This window comes from Schistocerca piceifrons, chromosome 7 (genome assembly GCF_021461385.2).
Source record: "Schistocerca piceifrons isolate TAMUIC-IGC-003096 chromosome 7, iqSchPice1.1, whole genome shotgun sequence".
NCBI classification, from domain to species: Eukaryota; Metazoa; Arthropoda; class Insecta; order Orthoptera; family Acrididae; genus Schistocerca; species Schistocerca piceifrons.
Window position 1 is genome coordinate 89,346,721 of NC_060144.1, and position 20,508 is coordinate 89,367,228.

The 20,508-nt window shown below is 39.8% G+C and overlaps 1 protein-coding gene across 1 annotated transcript in view; it reads right to left on the reverse strand.

Moving 5' to 3' along the window:
* Positions 1-20,508, reverse strand: part of LOC124804918 (phosphatidylinositol phosphatase PTPRQ-like) — a 424,691-nt gene that overhangs the window by 101,214 nt on the left and 302,969 nt on the right. The window lies entirely within an intron of this gene.

Sequence of the window (20,508 nt, forward strand, 5' to 3'; positions counted from 1 at the left end):
ATAGGGGTGGGAGCTGGATCAGAGGAAAAACTAGGAGCACACAATGTAACACTTGCACGATAAACAGGGTGTCATTGTTCATTACTCCACTCAGAATTGTTTCTGTCTAAATAACTGCAGTGAAGTTCCTCTAGTCCAGTCAAACATTACGAGGGGCATTTGAAAAGTCAGTGCAAAATCTGAGAGATGGCACCACCAGCATGTATCGAGGTCATGTTTAGTTAGTAGCATCTTTGGAAAGAATGCACACCAAGTTTCAGCCATATTGTTCTATTTCTTTGTGTTTGGCATTCGTGTGAATCAAGGAAGATGAGTGATTGTCAAAAAATGGACGAAAAAGAATTTCGTGAGGTGATCAAACATTACTTTATGAAAGGTAAAACACCTCAGCAGACTAAAGAGAAGCTTGATAAACATTATGGTGACTCTGCACCTTCGATTAGAACAGTTTATAAGTGGTTTCAAAATTTTTAGAGTGGTCATATGGGCACAAGTGATGCTGAATGTTCTGGATGCCCTGTGGAGGTTATGACTTCAGAAATCATTGATAAAATCCATGACATGGTGATCAATGACAGAAGAGTTGAGGTGCATGAGATTGCTAGTGCTATGGGTATCTCGAATGAATGGGTACATAATATTTTGCATAAACATTTGGACATGAGAAAGCTATCCACAAGATGGGTTCCATGATTGCTCACGCTTGAATAAAAAACAGAATCATGTGAAGTGTTGCAAGGATGGTTTGTAGCCATTCAGGAAGAATCTGCAGGACTTTTAAGCATTGTTTCATCACTGTGGATGAAACATGCATACAGTAATATACTCCTGAGACCAAACAACAATCTAAACAATGGGCTACCAAGGGAGAAGCTGCACCAAAAAAGGCGAAGTCCATTCCTTTGGCCGGATAGGTTATGGTGACTGTCTTTTGGGATTCAAAAGGGATAATCCTCATTAACTATCTGGAAAAGGGTAAAACTATTACAGGTGCATATTATTCATTGTTACTGGACCGTTTGAAAACTGAGCTGCAAGAAAAACGTCGGTGATTGGACCGCTAAGAGTCCTTTCCCATCATGACAATGCACCAGCACACAGGTCAGCAGTTGTGGTCACAAAATTAATGGAAATAGGGCTCCAACTCATTTCACATCCCCCCTATTCTCCAGACTTGGCTCTCTTGGACTACTATTTGTTCCCAAATTTGAAGAAATGGCTGGCGGGACATAGATTTTATTCAAACTAGATGATTGTAGCAACTAATAGATATTTTGCAGACTTGGACATTCCTATTATTCAGAAGGGATCAACAAATTAGAACAGTGTTGAACAAAGTGTATAAGTCTAAAAGGAGACTATGTCAAAAAATAAAAAAGGTTTACCCCAAACATCATAATTAGTTTTTATTTTTGCACAGACTTTTCAAACGCCACTACTACTTTGAAAATTGTCACATGGAATGCTCGTATCACATCATGGAATTGTTTTTGAAATCTCCTTGGCACCAACATTGATGCTGTGAGGTGATGCAGTGAGCAATGGCGACAAGTACCCAACCGGCACAGCAGATTTGCACAAAATTACAATGCGGCACAGTCCATGCGGTCACCACTGTATGAAATGCAGTACCAGTAGGAATGCATATGTAATAAATGGTACACAAAGTGTGGTTGACAAATCCTTACTTTATTTGCTGGACAGTAGTACATCATGGTCTACACCAGTCAGAGGTGCAACACCTACTAAACCATCGAAGACGTTATTTTTCTGTCTACTGCACAGGGAAGTCATGTTTATCTAGTCAGTCAGAGGTGGTGTATGGTTGCTAAGTCACCAGAAGTCATAGAACATGTCAAAAACTATTTATAGCTAGGATAGCTTAAGACAATGACTGAACAGACAAGAAAAGAAATAAACAGTAGGGTAAAAAAGGTCTGGAGTGCTTTTGGTTAACCAAAAACCAACCTTCCAATGTTTTTAAAGCAGAAACTGTACAATCACTGTTTATTAAGAGTTTTAACTAAGTCAAACATAATTGATTGTCTGCTTGTGTCTTTATATGTGCGGATGTGTGTGTGTGTGTGTGTGTGTGTGTGTGTGTGTGTGTGTGTGTGTGTGTGTGTGTCTGCGAGTGAACACCTGTCCCTTTTTCCCCATAAGGTAAGTCTTTCCACTCCCAGGATTGGAATGACTCCTTACCCTCTCCCTTAAAACCCACATCCTTTCGTTTTTCCCTCTCCTTCCCTCTTTACTGATGAAGCAACCTTGGGTTGTGAAAGCTTGAAATCTGTATGTGTGTTTGTGTGTTTTTTATTGTCTCCTATCAACATACCAACGTTTTTGTTTGGTAAGTAACAGCATCTTTATTTTTAGATATATTTTTCCCACATGGAATGTTGGGAAACATTCTATGTGGGAAAAATATATCTAAAAACAAAGTGATGTGACTTACCAAACGAAAGCACTGGCATGTTGAAACAACCACAAACATACACACAAAATTCAAGCTTTCACAACAAACTGTTGCCTCATCAGGAAAGAGGGAAGGAGAGGGAAAGACGAAAGGAAGCGGGTTTTAAGGGAGAGGGTAAGGAGTCATTCCAATCCCGGGAGCAGAAAGACTTACCTTAGCTTGTGTCTGTATGTGTGGATGGATATGTGTGTGTAAGCGAGTGTATACCTGTCCTTTTTTCCCCCTAAGGTAAGTCTTTCCGCTCCCGGGATTGGAATGACTCCTTACCCTCACCCTTAAAACCCACTTCCTTTCGTCTTTCCCTCTCCTTCCCTCTTTCCTGATGAGGCAACAGTTTGTTGCAAAAGCTTGAATTTTGTGTGTATGTTTGTGTTTGTTTGTGTGTCTATTGACCTGCCAGCGCTTTCGTTCGGTAAGTCACCTCATCTTTGTTTTTATATATATATATATATATATATATATATATATATATATATATATATATATATATATATATATATATATATATATATATATATATATACCCCTTCTTTCTCCCTAAGGTAAGTCTTTCCGCTCCCGGGATTGGAATGACTCCTTACTCTCTCCCTTAAAACCCACATCCTTTCGTCTTTCCCTCTCCTTCCCTCTTTCCTGATGAGGCAACAGTTTGTTGTGAAAGCTTGAATTTTATGTGTATGTTGGTGTTTGTTTGTGTGTCTGTTGACCTGCCAGCACTTTCATTTGGTAAGTCACATCATCTTTGTTTTATATATATATACACTCCTGGAAATTGAAATAAGAACACCGTGAATTCATTGTCCCGGGAAGGGGAAACTTTATTGACACATTCCTGGGGTCAGATACATCACATGATCACACTGACAGAACCACAGGCACATAGACACAGGCAACAGGGCATGCACAATGTCGGCACTAGTACAGTGTATATCCACCTTTCGCAGCAATGCAGGCTGCTATTCTCCCATGGAGATGATCGTAGAGATGCTGGATGTAGTCCTGTGGAATGGCTTGCCATGCCATTTCCACCTGGTGCCTGAGTTGGACCAGCGTTCGTGCTGGACGTGCAGACCGCGTGAGACGACGCTTCATCCAGTCCCAAACATGCTCAATGGGGGACAGATCCGGAGATCTTGCTGGCCAGGGTAGTTGACTTACACCTTCTAGAGCACGTTGGGTGGCACGGGATACATGCGGACGTGCATTGTCCTGTTGGAACAGCAAGTTCCCTTGCCGGTCTAGGAATGGTAGATCGATGGGTTCGATGATGGTTTGGATGTACCGTGCACTATTCAGTGTCCCCTCGACGATCACCAGTGGTGTACGGCCAGTGTAGGAGATCGCTCCCCACACCATGATGCCGGGTGTTAGCCCTGTGTGCCTCGGTCGTATGCAGTCCTGATTGTGGCGCTCACCTGCACGGCGCCAAACACGCATACGACCATCATTGGCACCAAGGCAGAAGTGACTCTCATCGCTGTAGACAACACGTCTCCATTCGTCCCTCCATTCACGCCTGTCGCGACACCACTGGAGGCGGGCTGCACGATGTTGGGGCGTGAGCGGAAGACGGCCTAACGGTGTGCGGGACCATAGCCCAGCTTCATGGAGACGGTTGCGAATGGTCCTCGCCGATACCCCAGGAGCAACAGTGTCCCTAATTTGCTGGGAAGTGGCGGTGCGGTCCCCTACGGCACTGCGTAGGATCCTATGGTCTTGGCGTGGATCCGTGCATCGCTGCGGTCCGGTCCCAGGTCGACGGGCACGTGCACCTTCCGCCGACCACTGGCGACAACATCGATGTACTGTGGAGACCTCACGCCCCACGTGTTGAGCAATTCGGCGGTACGTCCACCCGGCCTCCCACATGCCCACTATACGCCCTCGCTCAAAGTCCGTCAACTGCACATACGGTTCACGTCCACGCTGTCGCAGCATGCTACCAGTGTTAAAGACTGCGATGGAGCTCCGTATGCCACGGCAAACTGGCTGACACTGACGGCGGCGGTGCACAAATGCTGCGCAGCTAGCGCCATTCGTCGGCCAACACCGCGGTTCCTGGTGTGTCCGCTGTGCCGTGCGGTGATCATTGCTTGTACATCCCTCTCGCAGTGTCCGGAGCAAGTATGGTGGGTCTGACACACCGGTGTCAATGTGTTCTTTTTTCCATTTCCAGGAGTGTATATATATATATATATATATATATATATATATATATATATATATATATAGTATTCTTAGAACTTTAAGCTTGTTGAATAAGGGTTTGCATTGTGTCTGTGGATGACTGTGTGTTATTATTTAGATAGCCCTCTTCTGTAACATAAAGATATGTTTTAGATGGCAAGTAGTGGAACCTCCCAAAATATTATTCCATATGTTGCAAGAGACTGAAAATAGCAAAATACACCATCCTGGCACCCTCTGCTGTAAAACATTTGCAATAATGCTACAGACAAAACATTCTGAGTTAAGTTTCTACTCAAGTTTCATTACATGATCATTAAAATTAAGATTTTCACCTAGATGAATCCCCATCAATTTTGTTGATGCCACTCTGTCTATGGCCTTGTCACCCAATGACAGATCAAGATTTACATTTTGAAATATTTTCCAAAACTGCATATAATTTGGTTTGTTTGCATTTAATGTCAACCGATTTGCATTGATCCAAATGTGGACATTCTTTATTACTTGATCAGTAGTTGTTTGCAGCATTTGCTTTGGTGGACCTATTACCACACTATTATGAGAAGGAAAGCTTCTACTTGCCATATAGAGGAGATGCAGAGTCACAGATAGGCACAACAAAACGACTTTACAATTAAAGCTTTCGGCCATTGGCCTTCATCAATAATAGACACACATATGCACACACACAGACATACACATGCAAACAAGTGAAACCAGTTGCCTGAGACTGCAGTCATGCGCATGAGATGTGTTTGCATGTGTGTGTGTGTGTTTGTGTGTGTGTGTGTGTGTGTGTGTGTGTGTGTGTGTGTGTATTTGTGTGTGTGTCTGTGTGCGTATGTGTGTCTATTGTTGATGAAGGTGTATGTGTGTCTATTGTTGATTGTGAAAGTCTTTTTGTTGTGCCTATCTGCAACTCAGCATCTCCACTATATGGTGAGTAGCAACTTTCCATCTCATAACAGTGTTAGATTCCACCTTGGATTTTCCATTGTTTGATTATTATCACACTAGTGTCAGTTTTGGTGCTCCATCTGAGGTGTGAATGTCATTTATGTAGACAAGGAACAATAAGGGACCTAGAATACTGCCTTGCGGCATTCTTGTTTCCACTTTTTTACATCCGATACTAAAGTTATTTTGTTGTTGGAGTAATCTGACATCATACAATCTGAGTTCTGTTTTGTAGGTATGAGTCAAACAACTTTTTTCCTATCCCATGAATACCTAATGTTTCAGTTTTTCTAAAAGAATGCCATGACTGACAGTGTCAAATGCTCTGGAGAGATCTATTTATTCAGACTACACAATTGTCTTTTCCTAGATTTTTTATTATTTGTTCAGTGTAGCACATTAGTGCTGTTTCTGTGCCCAGAAGCCATGCTGATTCCTATTTGGTAACTTATGGTCATTTAGATATTTGTTGATTCTATTATTTTGGAAAATGCCAGAAGGAGGGATATTGGCTGATAGTTTTCAATCTTATGCTTGTCGCCATTTTTGAATAATGGCTTCACTTTTGACATTTTCATCCTTTCTGGAAACCCTCCATCACTAAATGATAAGTTGGCTATGTATGCCAAGGGCCTTGAAATTTGTGCAGCTGTCATTGTCATGATGTAAATAGGCACCTCATCTACACCTGCTGACATTTTAGGTTTCAAGTTTTTTATTACTTTAAACACTTCATGTTCATCTGTCTGATCTATCCTCATGCTATAGGCAGCTCTTGTAAATTCTAGCTTTTCTTGGTTTGTAAATTTTTAGTTCAATAAAGTTGTTGCATTTTGAAATAACTGTTGAAGTAATTTGGCAAATCTTGTTTTTTTAATATTGATATTTTCTGTGTTTTTGAGAATGATATCCTGGTATTTGCAACTCTTTCCTGTTTCAGTCTTCACAATACCCGATACGGCTTTTGATTTGTTATCAGACTGTTTTATTAAGTTATCATTACTCATAAATTTTGCCTTGGCAATTACTTTCCGATAGACCCTCTTGTAATTCTTAACATATTCTATGAGCTGTGGATCTGTAGATGTCTTCAATTTTGAATTTAGTCTCTTAAGAGTTCCACAATAAGTTTTGATGCCAGCTGTGATCCAAGAACTTGGCTTTGTATTGTGATGCGGTGTGATTCTGACAGTTCCTTTGGAAAGCACATTTCAAAATATCTGATGAAAACCGAAGAAAAGGTGTTATATGCATCATTCATATTTGTTAGGGACAGCACTTCTGCCCTAGGACTTACTAGTTAGGATTTTTGTAAATTCCATACAGTTTTCAGTGGAAAATTTTCTTTTATACATGACATACACTTCTTTTTCATGCAGTGTCATTGAAGTAATTTTGAGGACAAGAGCATTATGGTCTGATAATCCCAAATCAGTATTTGTTACTTCTACTTTTGTGGATCATACATTTGAAAATATGTTATCTATAGGACTGTTTGTATTATATGTTATTCTAGTGGGTTCACGTATGTGTGGAAACAGACTGAAACTACATAATTGATTTATAAATTGATTTTTTTAGCCTACTTTCATTCATAAGATTTATGTTGAAATCCCCACAGACAACTACAGTGGCTCTTTCAGTAAAAAGAACATTAAGCAGTGTTTCTAACTGATTAATGCATATGTCTGTATCCACAGTAGGTGGTCTGTATATTGCTATGACTACAGCTTTTCCCTGTATTTCTGCTGCTTAAAAATTATTTTCCACACTCAATGATTCAGCTTCACACCTTTTTTGGACCTGATACTTGATTTAATAAGGACACATACACCTCTGTTTTTGGCATTTTTCTACAATACTGACTTGCCAACTTATATGGCTGAATATTAAAGCTACTTAGTTCAAAAATTCTGCACTAATGCTCGATGATGCACATGCAGTCAATGTTTGCACCATTCATTGCTACCTCAAGTTATTGTTCAATGCAGTTTCCAGTGAGCTTTATGGTGTGGAGTCTTAATCCATCTTTTATTTATACAGCTACTCTCCCTTTCATCATGTTTACCTACGGAAACATGAAACTAATTTGCATCCATCTTAGTGAAGCTGTTCAATTTTTGTGACTTCCAGATTGTGTAGGTTCTTCAAAGGCCTAAACATATAAATAAATATTTTCAAGGTCCCTGTATGGCAAAGATAAGGTAGGGGGGGTACGAATATCTCAGTAAGTCAACAGAAATTTGAAGAAAACTATCATTTTTCTTGTGTACCTCATTTGGTTTTCTTTTGTCATCAATCCCAGTGTCTGTCAGTCTTTTGAGCTGGTGTGAGAAAGATGCTTGTAATTGTGTTGTCTCAATATTGTGTTAACTAAAAGTTATAATATGCAGGAGTCACAAGTTTTCATTCTATTACTGTGCTACATCCTAATTTCCTTCTCCTGATGTGACAAGGGCTCACATTTTTAAATGGAGCTTTTCAGAGATGAAGTCAAGACACAGAAAGAATAGCTGCTGCAGCCATGTCAGCATTGTTGAACATAATTGGGAGAAAAGGTAAATTACCAAGCCAGACTTCAAAACTAAAAGGGGTTAACATTTATTCAGTGCTCTAGAACTGTCACAACATTCTTAAAATCCATGCACCTATACCTGTGCACATTTCTGGGTGGACAATTTTTGGTATGGCTAAATGATAATTACCGTATAACTGGACAATCCACATTATCTCTCTCCTGAGCCACCATATCTGGTGACCACGACATGTTGTGCATAGTGAGCTGGCGTAAGCTGTTGCCGGCACATCGGTTGGCAAAGATGTAGCAAGATGGTCAATAGTAGGCACTGGATCAAGCATGCCTATCAGGAGATAGGCCAAAGACAGACTGGCAAGCAACATGCACCAAAGCCCTCGTGACTGAAAGTATTTAGATCACCAGAGATTTCAATCTCAATCTTTGTCACTAGCTCAGTCTCAGTCACTAGCCCAGTCACTAGCTCAGCTACTCAGTTACACGTGCACCAACTCACACTCCAAGTTTGGCATCTCTCATTCATCACATAGTGGGACTTGTACTCCACCAGCAGTGAGGATAATGTGAACTATTACGGAAGAGCATGTACCACAACATATGGCCTCTCTTAAAGATAAGTAGCTACCTGGTCATGTAAATAAGGAACCCTGTTAATACATATGTGCATTTGTACTGTAGAAAGAGGATGCCAGCCACCAAACAACATCCTCTCCCTTGATTCCTGTGGTACAAGACTCAACATATAGCACAACTTTAGAAATGCTAAGATTTTTCAGTATCGATTATTGATATGAGAAACTCGTTTTTCTTATTAAGAAAGCTTCTTGTGTTTTGATGGAAGAATCCAGATATGTTATGATTAATAAGCTTCATCTGGTCTAAGCTGCCATTCTTTGTTTCTTCATTTATTGTAGCTATTGAGTCAGTAGTTATTTAGCTGTATTCCAGAAGTCTTTTCCCACAAAGATGCCGTGAGAAAATATTGAAAATTACATGGATTAAACAAACTATGTTTTGGTTACACCGAATGGTTTTGGAAATTAGAGGTACACATAACCTGTTACTGGAAAATGGTGCAGAAAAATGCTGAAGATCAGATGGGTAGATCACATAACTAATGAGGAGGTATTGAATATAATTGGGGAGAAGAGAAGTTTGTGGCACAACTTGACGAGAAGAAGGGACCAGTTGGTAGGACATGTTCTGAGGCATCAAGGGATCACAAATTTAGCATTTTAGGGCAGCGTGGAGGGTAAAAATCGTAGAGGGAGACCAAGAGATGAATACACTAAGCAGATTCAGATGGATGTAGGTTGCAATAGGTACTGGGAGATGAAGAAACTTGCACAGGATAGGGTAGCATGGAGAGCTGCATCAAACCAGTCTCAGGACTGAAGACCACAACAACAACAACATGGTACAAAATTTCTTGGCACCTCCAGTGACCAGTATATGATTTTCTTTACCGGGACCTTTTCCCAAAGAACCTAAACCACAGGTGACATGGATGAGCCCTCGATTTGGATTAAAAATACTAGTTAATTGGTAGGCACTTTCCAAGCAGTTCTAAACTAGTTCTGATATTCCTCTCTCAGTACCAATCTCCATAAATGTTTTGTGAGATGTTGCAAATGTTTCTAATGCACTCAAAAACTGATATTAGTCATGTCCACTTTATTTATTAATCTTGTACTGCCTTTCACATTTCAGTCTTATGTCATTCTCAAGGGTCCAAAATATCCATTACACATTCTTAGATAAAACGAAAATACATTTGTTAAATACGGGTACAATGTATTGGGTCTAAATTACTTGAAATCTGAGAGCAAATTGAGTGTGTTATGAATATTTTGAGCTTTGACAATGGTGTAAGGCCGAAATGTGAAAGGCTGTATAAGATCAATAAATACAGTGATCAAGATTAATGTCAGTTTTTCAATGCATTCCCCTCTCATGACTACTCCTTACCTGGTGGATCTACTTGGTCTTTTTAACCCTCCAACTACTACTAACCTTAGCTTCCACTTCTTCCCCGGTCTTTTCAGTTTGTTCCTGAATTCCTCATGTTCTCTACACACTTTTATTTATAGTCTCCACATCAGTGAAGCTGTTGGAGACATCTAGACTATAGCTAGCAGAGTTGCAGCATGAAATGTAACAGTCTAATCGAAACCCATTTAAACACGGAAATTTTAAACATAAACAGTAATTTCTGGAATAGAGCTGTATGCAAATACACTCCTGGAAATGGAAAAAAGAACACATTGACACCGGTGTGTCAGACCCACCATACTTGCTCCGGACACTGCGAGAGGGCTGTACAAGCAATGATCACACGCACGGCACAGCGGACACACCAGGAACCGCGGTGTTGGCCGTCGAATGGCGCTAGCTGCGCAGCATTTGTGCACCGCCGCTGTCAGTGTCAGCCAGTTTGCCGTGGCATACGGAGCTTCATCGCAGTCTTTAACACTGGTAGCATGCTGCGACAGCGTGGACGTGAACCGTATGTGCAGTTGACGGACTTTGAGCGAGGGCGTATAGTGGGCATGCGGGAGGCCGGGTGGACGTACCGCCGAATTGCTCAACACGTGGGGCGTGAGGTCTGCACAGTACATCAATGTTGTCACCAGTGGTTGGCGGAAGGTGCACGTGCCCGTCGACCTGGGACCGGACCGCAGCGACGCACGGATGCACGCCAAGACCGTAAGATCCTACGCAGTGCCGTAGGGGACCGCACCGCCACTTCCCAGCAAATCAGGGACACTGTTGCTCCTGGGGTATCGGCGAGGACCATTCGCAACTGTCTCCATGAAGCTGGGCTATGGTCCCGCACACCGTTAGGCCGTCTTCCGCTCACGCCCCAACATCGTGCAGCCCGCCTCCAGTGGTGTCGCGACAGGCGTGAATGGAGGGACGAATGGAGACGTGTTGTCTACAGCGATGAGAGTCGCTTCTGCCTTGGTGCCAATGATGGTCGTATGCGTGTTTGGCGTCGTGCAGGTGAGCGCCACAATCAGGACTGCATACGACCGAGGCACACAGGGCCAACACCCGGCATCATGGTGTGGGGAGCGATTTCCTACACTGGCCGTACACCACTGGTGATCATCGAGGGGACACTGAATAGTGCACGGTACATCCAAACCGTCATCGAACCCATTGTTCTACCATTCCTAGACCGGCAAGGGAACTTGCTGTTCCAACAGGACAATGCACGTCCGCATGTATCCCGTGCCACCCAATGTGCTCTAGAAGGTGTAAGTCAACTACCCTGGCCAGCAAGATCTCCGGATCTGTCCCCCATTGAGCATGTTTGGGACTGGATGAAGCGTCGTCTCACGCGGTCTGCACGTCCAGCACGAACGCTGGTCCAACTCAGGCACCAGGTGGAAATGGCATGGCAAGCCATTCCACAGGACTACATCCAGCATCTCTACGATCATCTCCATGGGAGAATAGCAGCCTGCATTGCTGTGAAAGGTGGATATACACTGTACTAGTGCCGACATTGTGCATGCCCTGTTGCCTGTGTCTATGTGCCTGTGGTTCTGTCAGTGTGATCATGTGATGTATCTGACCCCAGGAATGTGTCAATAAAGTTTCCCTTTCCTGGGACAATGAATTCACGGTGCTCTTATTTCAATTTCCAGGAGTGTATGTACTTGTGGAAAAGTTATGAAGAAAAAAATTATGGAATCTTAATTACACTAATGTTTAGAAGTCCGTTCATTGGTAGGAACATTTTATATGGTATGAATCTTCTGTGTTTAGTAAATATAACAAGTGTATTGCTAACATTTGATACCTAAGTGTAGGATGAGAGTTTTGATTGTAATTTTATTAAAAAACCCTTTATAACAATGCCAAGGATTGTTCAGGATTGTTTGGATTATACATATAGGGGTAGCCATATTGGCATAAGGAAATCAGTCTAGTTTTGGTTTTTGAGCAGTGAGCATGTAGCTGCTTCTTTTGTGCTGTAAGTATTGTTTGCCTTTGTAATAATATTTTACTTTTGTTTTCAAATTATAATAAATATTTTGAAACATAATACAACATTGATTTTTAGCTTAACTTTTCCAAAGTTAAAATTTTACAGTTACTGAGAACTTAGGACTTCAGTTATGACAGATTTTCAGAAAGGATGAGTACACAGAAATCACAATATAAATGTTTAACCTAAGAATAGTTACGTTTTAAAAGTGGAGGAGTTGGGATGCAGTGTAATTCTGTAAACAAATCTTGTATTTTGTTTCGGAGTTAATTTGCTTGTTGAAATATTATTCCATATTTTCGATAACTGAACAATGAAGAAAGTGAGTAACACTATAAAGGTCTTAATGATACTTATGAGAAAACGTAACTTGGAGAACTAACTGTGAGTTCAAAATTTATTTAATAGTTTACTTGTGGGAAATTTTGACTACAATTGTTAATATGGATAGGAAAGTTGACGATAATGGGGAGGCTAATGGAAACATGCAAAATAGCATAGATATTACTGATAATAATGTAGTCGAACGGGACAATGAAATTGGAGAGGACAGTGACCACAGTAGTGTATGTTCACCTTTTTGTGGATTTGAATCAAATGTATCAGCCTTGGATTGGTTAGTTCAGTTAACTGAAGAACAAAAAAGATCAATGGAAGAACAGCAAAAGGCAATTGGAAAATCATTTGATCAACATAAAACTTTTTTTGACCAAAAGCTTGATTCTATCGATAAAAAATTAGACAAACATGGGAATCAAATCTGCGAGACAAAAGAGAGCTTAGAGAGGTGGTGGGAAAAAGTAGATGAGAATACCAGAAATTGTTACCTCGAAACAGGAACTCCAAAATTTTGAAGAGAGGCTAGATTCCATGGAAATTTCCGAAAAAGTTGCTACTGTAGAAGTGTTACAATTGAAGAAGCTCAACAAAGATTATATAAAGAAAATCACAGAAACAGACCAAAGTATACAACTCGCAAATGAGAATTTTGCAGAATTGAAAGAAGATGTAGGCACTTGTTTGGGTGAAATTATGATCTTCAAATCTAAATTCCAAGAAATCGATGATTCCGTTGCTGTGAAATATTTCTGTGGTTACAGTCCATTGTGGAACAATGTCAACATAAAAACATTTTGAGGGGTGGGAAATATACCTCCAGTTGATTTCATGTGCCAAATTAAAGATAACTTCAAAAATAAAATGAGGGATAATTTGAAAATTAAATGTAAAAAAAAAAAATTTTGGATGGGGAGGCTTTGTCATGGGTAAACCAAGAAATCAAACCTGAAATGTCGTTTACTGAGGTAGAATGAGCTTTCATGAACAAATTCTGGTCAGAAACTAAACAAGCCAGAAGTAAGTTCCTCCGCCACACACCGTCAGGTGGCTTGCGGAGTATGGATGTAGATGTACAGTGGAGTCTTGTCTACTGACCTGATGACACTATAGAACAGTTTCTTAGATATATAGATAAATTGGATTTGGCATGGGAGAGATATGACAGATATAATAACAGACCAGATGATAACAGGAATAACAATAACAGAGCTTTCAATGATCATTTTAACAGTAGATTCAGAAATAATGACATAAGAAATGGAGAGAGAAACGATAGGCAGAGACCAGAGAATAGGAATTCTGAACCAAGAAATAGGCAGTGCAGACAAAATCAGGGAAACAATAGTAACAATTTCGAAAACAGAAGAAATGGTCCGGTAAACTAAGACCTGTCTGTTTCGGAGCCTGGCGAAGTGGGGCAAATAGACAGGGATTATAATCAGGAACACTGTGGTAAGTTGAGAAGGGGAAGAGATAGAACAAATAGGACATACCAAAATTTTGTACCCAGTATAAAATCTGAAGTGAATAAAATGAAGTTTGATAGGGCATTTTGAGAAAATTTTTTATCTGGGAACAAAGATAAACAAAAAAGTAGAAGAAAATCTGAATTAAAATTAGAAGAAAACATTTTGACAAATTTCTTTGACAGCAGTAATGCAGTACTAGTTATTGATAGTGTTGAAAGCAGATTTGATGAGTATGGATTAGTGAGAATGTTGAGTGACTATGAAATGAGTGAAAAAGGTGATACTGGTGCTGTATGTGTGATAGCTGATGTTCATGTGCTTGGCAACGGAAATGAGAATGACAATGTAATTCCAGATGTAATTCCAGTAGACAATAGACAGAAAAATGAGGATGTGGTAGAACAGAGTAGTCACAGTGTTGAGGTTGCTGAAGAAGTGTGTGAAGAGAGAAATGAGTTTGGTGTTAAAAATAATATTAAGTGTGATGATAATGTTTCTGATGATGATGATATGTTGCTTACAGAATTGGATGGGATGGTATATTTATAAGTTAAAGTTGATGATTTGATGCTGAATGATTCTGGAAATTCTGACGTGTGTTCGAGTAATGAGTTAGAAACCAGTAGAGCAGTGCCTGATTGATTAATGTTGCCAGTCGATGTCAGTGATGTTGTGTCGGTGAAAATGGACAAGAAAATCTAATTAGTTATAAAGTATTAAGTATAATTAGTGACTATAGTAGCAAATGTCAGTATGCTGATCAAAAGTTTGAAGCCATAAATGAAATTTGTCAAAATGTGCATTTAGGAAAGGAAAGTTGTTTTGGAAATTTGGAAGAAGTACCTAATAGTAATTCAATCAGTGAATGTGTAGAAGTAGTGGAGGAAGGGAGTGTGTGTGTTGAAATCAGTAGCTTGCAGACAGATTTGAGGGAGCTTTGCAAAAACAATTACCCAGTTAATGAAAGTACCACAAAACTGAATAAACAACCAGCAAACAGTAAACCTGTGTTGAAGAATATATACTCTATGACACACAGACAAACCCATGCTGTACACCTTGTTAAGGCACGTTATGAATATTCTGACCCAATAATAATAAAAACACAAATTGAAAGAAAGTTACAACTCATAAAAAGCTCAATTAATGTCCACTGCTTTTTGCAAATTCAACTCTGAGAAGTGAGAAATCGGATAACTTAACCTATTTGAAGCTAATACTGTAAAATATTTTTTGTAGTTTATATTCATATTTATTTTGTAGTGTGAATATTTGCATATTTTTACCTATATTTTGTCTATTCATAGAGTGGGGGTTAGAAAGGGTATATTTGAACATTTGTGTATGCTTTTACTTGGCATAGATTGGGGTTGTTTGATTTTTATGTAGTACCATTTGAATTTTTTGTTATTTGGACTTAGGAACGTGACACAGCTGAAATTGTGCAGACAACCTTAATCAGCCATTTAGCATCATGATATTTGTTCTTTGATATTTGACACACCATTGGAAATTTATTTGTTATACATCTTACTTTACATAGTCAAGATCATACTGTATACTTTAGCAAATTCTATGGTGAGTACTTTAACCCAGTGAAAGTGAAATAACCAATAAGAGGAAATTTATTTTTATTTTTGTTATCACAGAATATTTATTTATTTATTTAATGTCCATCATATTATGAATTAAAGGGTGATTTGAGGAGTTGAAATAGTTGAGAATACATTCTGTGGACTGTATAGTCAAGGCAAAATCTGGGGGTGAACATCCTCTCAGACACATTTTTCAGTAGTTTTGTATTCATTCAGTATATATATATATATATATATATATATATATATATATATATATATATATATATATATATATATATATAAAAACAAAGATGAGGTGACTTACTGAACGAAAGCGCTGGCAGGTCGATAGACACACAAACAAACACAAACATACACACAAAATTCAAGCTTTCGCAACAAACTGTTGCTTCATCAGGAAAGAGGGAAGGAGAGGGGAAGACGAAAGGAAGTGGGTTTTAAGGGAGAGGGTAAGGAGTCATTCCAATCCCGGGAGCGGAAAGACTTACCTTAGGGGGAAAAAAGGACGGGTATACACTCGCACACACACACATATCCATCCACACATATACAGACACAAATGTCTGCTTGTGTCTGTATATGTGTGGATGGATATGTGTGTGTGTGCGAGTGTATACCTGTCCTTTTTTCCCCCTAAGGTAAGTCTTTCCGCTCCCGGAATTGGAATGACTCCTTACCCTCTCCCTTAAAACCCACATCCTTTCGTCTTTCCCTCTCCTTCCCTCTTTCCTGATGAGGCAACAGTTTGTTGCGAAAGTTTGAATTTTGTGTGTATGTTTGTGTTTGTTTGTGTGTCTGTCGACCTGCCAGCACTTTCATTTGGTAAGTCACATCATCTTTGTTTTTAGATATATTTTTCCTATGTGGAATGTTTCCCTCTATTATAATCATAAAAACAAAGATGATGTGACTTACCAAATGAAAGTGCTGGCAGGTCGACAGACACACAAACAAACACAAACATACACACAAAATTCAAGCTTTTGCAACAAACTGTTGCCTCATCAGGAAAGAGGGAAGGAGAGGGAAAGACGAAAGGATGTGGGTTTTAAGGGAGAGGGTAAGGAGTCATTCCAATCCCGGGAGCGGAAAGACTTACCTTAGGGGGGAAAGTCTTTCCGCTCCCCGGATTGGAATGACTCCTTACCCTCTCCCTTAAAACCCACTTCCTTTCGTCTTCCCCTCTCCTTCCCTCTTTCCTGATGAGGCAACAGTTTGTTGCAAAAGCTTGAATTATGCGTGTATGTTTGTGTTTGTTTGTGTGTCTGTCGACCTGCCAGCACTTTCATTTGGTAAGTCACATCATCTTTGTTTTTAGATATATATTTCCTACATGGAATGTTTCCCTCTATTATAACCATAAAAAAACAAAGATGATGTAACTTACCAAACAAAAGCATTGGTATGTTGATAGACACACAAACAAACACACACACAAAATTCAAGCTTTCGCAACCCACGGTTGCTTCATCAGGAAAGAGGGAAGGAGAGGGAAAGACAAAAGGATGTGGGTTTTAAGGGAGAGGGTTTCTGATATGGGCACTTGCCCTTCAATATATCCTCTCTTCCCGCTACCCACCAGGCCTCAACCTCCGCTAATTCCAAGTTGCTGCCGCTCATACCTCACCTGTCATTCAACAACATCTCTGCCTCTGTACTTCCACCTCGACTGACACCTCTGCCCAAACTCTATCAAACTGGTAGCTTCACAGCACTCAAGATAAAAAACCATAGGCAATCTTCCAACTGTCAACTATTTCTCTCTTCACACTGGCAACTGTTTCTTACTTCTCTGCAGCAGTTTCCACTTCACCTGTCAAATGTGACATGTGGGTTCCACCACCACTGCCCCCCCCCCTTTCCCCCTGGAAATAATATTTATAGGTCACTGCTCAATGAAAAATTGCAATTAGGACACTTTTTGTAGTTTCATTTAGTAAAAAAAGTTACTGACTATGATACTGGTACATAATTTACAGAAGAAATCTGTGGACATTTCTGAATTAGCTAAATGTTACCGGTCAAATATTTTCACAAAAGGTGCTGTTTCTGTATGTGATTAACTGTCATGATGGTAAAAACTGAGATTTGGTTAATTTGCATTTTCTGCACAAGCAGGAAATTAATGAAATGTAGTAATGCAATTTTTTATTTTTATCCCCTAAAATAATGGAAAGCTCACAACTTCTCTATATAAATAATACTTTAGAAATTATACTAAAATAATGGAAAGCTTACAACTTCTCTATATATATATAATACTTTAGAAATTATACAACAATACTACTCCAAGTACTCAGCTTTGCAGTTCTTGATAGTTTCTGTCCTAGTTCTACATCTACATCTACACTGTGCAAATCACTGTGAAGTGTATGGCATAGGGTCCTACCCAATGTACCAGTTATAAGTGGAGGTGTCAACAGCATGTGGGTAAGTTAATCATAAAGCTCAGTTTACCTGGCTTTACACTCAGATGCCTCTCTCACTGTGTTGATCTGCAGACAAGATTACTAGCATACTTTCACCCAGTCATATCTTATGGCATGATCTTCTGCAACATTGCAGCTAAGATGAAGAATGTTTTTATTCCACTGAATCATGTGATCTATCTAAAACATTTGACTGTAGATCACAAAATTCTATTTATGCAGGCTGAGTACTACACTTTAAATGGTAAAGCAGGGATGCAGCTCGAGTCATATCTAGATGACAGAAGGTAGTATTGAATAATTCTGCAGTAGCACTGTAGCACCTGCCTGCTCCACTGGGGCACAGTGAAATGTGGAGTGCCACAGGGGTTAGCACTTGGTCCCTTACTTTTCCTAATCTTTACCAATGACTTGCCATTGTGTGTGACATAAAAAGAACATTTCACAGAATCTGCAGGCATCATAATGATTGGATTGACAAATTACCCAGCTGGAGTCTAGTGAATACTGTGATCACTATGTTCAAAGAAGCTCTAGATTGGTTCACTTAAAATTGTCTGTCTCTCAATGTTATCACGAATCAGTTCATTCAGTTTAGAACAGCAAACAAAAATGGGAAAATGTTGAAATAAAATGCAGTGACAAGGAAATATTGAGAGTTGAGTCTTCCAAATTCCTGGGATTCCATATTAACAACAATCTAAACTGGTCAATTCACATCATTGACCTATATTAAAGACTGAATTCGGCTACATTTGTCATTCATTCAGTGGCAGCTGTTTGTGAGTGGGAAACAACCAAAGCTGCATACTTTGGATATTTCCAGTTTGTGGAAATATCCAAAATATGGCACGAGCAAATAAAGTCTTTATTGTAGGGAAAGAGGAGTATGGATCAGGTGGCCCACCCATCAGGCCCACTCAAGGTGGCATTAAGCTGCACTAGGGCAAGGGCTGAGGTGGAGAAAGAGAAACAGCTTGGTCATGTCACTGTGACTGCAGTTTTAGGATCTGGGGGTGTGGGAGAAGGAAGGGGAATCTGCTGCTGGCCCCACAACGTGGCTAGGGTTCAGGAAAACAGGGGTTCACATGTGGTGGTCTTTCCACTGAGCCCGTGCTTGCTTGCTCACAGCTATACTCCAGTGAGGGATGAGGTGGAGAAGGGGAAACCATTTTATTGCACCACTGTGACTGTAGACTAGGTGTGTGGAGGGAGTGTGGGGCTACAGGCCACCTACCACTGACCCTTGGCTTTGAATGAACGTGATGGGGAAAGAGAAATTAGTTTGTAACTGCAGAATGATACACTTTGTGTTTGTGTGCAACAGAGAAACTGGTCTGATATGTTGGGTTTCTGTCAGTCATACTACACTACAATCATGTCATACTCAAACTGTCTGATATAAAACTGAAAAAAAATATATCACATAATTTCTGGTGGGGCCAGGCCCCTCTAGTCCTGTAGAATGAACTGCTCCTGCTATGTGGAATGTTTATTGTAGCATCATCAGAAGGCACTACTTCTTTAGCAGATTGTGTGTTTTGCCCTCCATTTTTGGTGGTCTCCTTTATTGTTTGGAAACAGATGTCTTTGATTTGTGCTTAAGATCTGTATAGATTGGTTGGTAAGTTGAAGGCACAAATGAAAGTAATTGCTGCAGGTTCTGTGCTGTTAAGGGCATTTGTGACAGCATATTTAACATCATTATTGCAGAACTTGGGTATCCTGGTTTTGATTGTCAAAATTCATGTCATCATTGATGGTAGACTCATAAAATCCTCTATATAGGAATGGCCTGAAATGAGGAACTTCTGGCCAGTGCGCTTCAGTGGGGTGTGATTTATGATATCATCAAGAATGTAATGATGTTTTCATTCTTGTTCTACCCCCTAAATTAACATCAAAAGCAATGAGGGTTGTTACAGACTGGGAAAGTTATTGTACATGCTTCATCAAACCATCACTACTAGCACTTCCACTGTCTGTTCATATTTACATTCTTCTTAATATGTTCACCTTCTTCCATCCTTCTGTTTTAAGGCTTTGAATGCAAGAACAGCTTCTAATATGCCAGATTATAATGTATCAAATCACCTGACCACAATAGTTTACAAAACATTTGGAGCTAAAGAGATGTATGTGGACTTGCATCTCTTTGTAGCCAAAAAGAAAATATTTTTTGTTAAACAGTTCTTCAGACAATCACTAGCAAGCAGCTCAGATTAACTCATACACCTATATCCTTCCACTACATTATGGTGCACATGTTTCCAAATATTCAGTTTTGTAAATTACAGTTGTTTGCTTCTAACCACCTCCACTGACAATTAACATCAACATTCAGATAGGTTCGCATTGTATGTGGAACAGATATCGGTCTAAATAAATACAATACACTCAACAAAAAGGCAACCACTCTAAAGGGAAAAAAATATATATAAATAAGAAAAGTCAATGTAATAATATTGTGATAAGGAAAGTTGCTACTCACCATATAGCAAAGATGCTGAGTCACAC